Source organism: Acyrthosiphon pisum, chromosome A2 (assembly GCF_005508785.2).
Source record: "Acyrthosiphon pisum isolate AL4f chromosome A2, pea_aphid_22Mar2018_4r6ur, whole genome shotgun sequence".
Lineage (NCBI taxonomy): Eukaryota > Metazoa > Arthropoda > Insecta > Hemiptera > Aphididae > Acyrthosiphon > Acyrthosiphon pisum.
In genome coordinates, this window is record NC_042495.1 from 19327713 (window position 1) to 19329792 (window position 2080).

Below are 2080 nucleotides of genomic sequence, written 5' to 3' on the forward strand. Positions count from 1 at the left end.
TCCATAACCACGAAATATCTGAAGTGTTATTTAATCATTTACCTAATCAACGAAAAATTGATTCACAAAATAAAACAGAAGTTCTGGAAACCTAAGACTAAAAAGGCCAATTGGTTTTGTTCTCAATGCTGTAAAATAAATGTAATGTACAATATATAATAGTGTAATGTGTTATGTGTTAACTGTAATGTAATGTGATTTTGTATATAAAAATGAATTATTAATATGAAAATGACGAAAATGACATGTAATGTACTGACAAATATTATAACAAAATAGAATAGTAGACCATACCTATGCTTGGGTTATAGGGTAACAATAAATTGTAAAAGTTTTGAGTCTTGTTATTTCTTCCTTTAAAAGTCCTTCCTTTAATACGCCAGAGCATGCACTTATTATTTTGCAAGTTAGGTTATCCAACTCGTATGCGAATAATAATTATTATAAGTTGATAATTACTATAAAAATTATTACTATAATTACTATAATTACTATTATTACTATAATTAGGTATTTATTTAAATCTGATAACTGATAACACTGATAACTGATAACATTGATAACGCCGCGCAGAAATTCCAAGTCCCCGCGCATGCGCACAACATGTCCGGGGATATAATATTTACGCATTAAATACCCGGTGTCCGGGTCTCTAGCCACAGCGTATTTTAATTGTGTCGCTATGTTTATGTATCTAAATTAGGGTGTCGTCGTAAAAGAAAGGTTGAGAATCACTGCTCTAGAGTATAGTCATAAACTCGTAACTCGTAAAAGACTATAGCCACTAGAAAAATTAATTCAAAAAATTCAAAATGTTTATTGTTGACAAAATATGTTAAAATTTGACATTTGTCATATCAATAAGAGAGAATATTATTATTTTATTATCAGACTCTAGCAGTTTTATCCAGGGTTGAAATAAACAACCATTATTAGCTGGTGTATTTCAACCATGGTTTTATATAATATCTTAAATCGTGGTATCTCAAATTTTATTGCAAATCACGTGAAACGAATTTATCATTTGCAATAATTAATTTATCATGTTTTACTAAAAATATTTATTTACATAATGATGCCAATATAGGTAAACTGCTCAACATGAATCAAAATATTTTGAAAATTTTATGGTTTCAAATTCTTTTAACATTTTATTTACTTCAATTTATCTTAGAGTATACTTAGGTACATGCAAAACTGAAACCAATATTACGTAATAATTGCGGAAATTATGAAAAGCGAAGCATTATTTCGACTACTTATCGTGCACAAAGACACGGGAAGTAAAATTTATTACTCAGAGCGTAAATTGCTATATAAGACTGTATAGACAGTAAAACGCCCGTGTTACCTCTTAAATCGCGGGTTGTGGAGCAGCCTGGTTCACTAAGTTTCGGACTTCGGTAAAATTTAATGCCCGCCACCTCCAATTGATAATCATTCTGACTTATCACTATAATATGTACCACGAACTATGATAGTAATAATTGTTATCAAATAAATAACAACATAATATTATTATTTTTTCGTATGCCGACTTAAAAATATTTGAATCACTCGCAAATCGCGATTATTTGAAACTCGAACAAAATATACAGACTACAGGACAGTCGTATAGAGTTCTATTCATACAATTTAATATAAAATCACCATGGATAAGTGTATTCTTTTCAGTAAAACATCCAAAGTATCGCCTCGCCACATAACGTACATTTTCATTTGTAAGTATTATTTTCTAGTTGTAGTGATTATATTTCTTAATAATATGGAGTCAGTCTAATTTGCTAATTTGTTCACAAATATAGATTTCCAAAAAATCAATGAAATAGAAGGGAATAACGGCTAAAAATGTTCGAATTAAATGATCGTCTCAATAATTTCTACCTGGCATAGAATCTGCGGTAGGTAATCATTTCACAATTAGTGATGGTAAACAATGCTCAGTAAATTAGTTAACACGGTCAGAGGCTGTGTCAAAACATAATCCAAACCACTTGTCTGGGATAGAGAAGTAAAATAAATGTTAGTGATTCACGGCAATATTGGTACTACTCTGCGCACGACTAGTAAATCGCATCTA

The 2080-nt window shown here is 30.2% G+C and overlaps 1 long non-coding RNA gene across 1 annotated transcript; it reads left to right on the forward strand.

Moving 5' to 3' along the window:
• Nucleotides 1-1545: 1545 nt before the first annotated feature.
• Nucleotides 1546-2080, forward strand: LOC115034105. The gene is made up of 2 exons (XR_003839499.1): nucleotides 1546-1721; nucleotides 1806-2080. It is a non-coding gene; the product is annotated as an uncharacterized LOC115034105 (long non-coding RNA).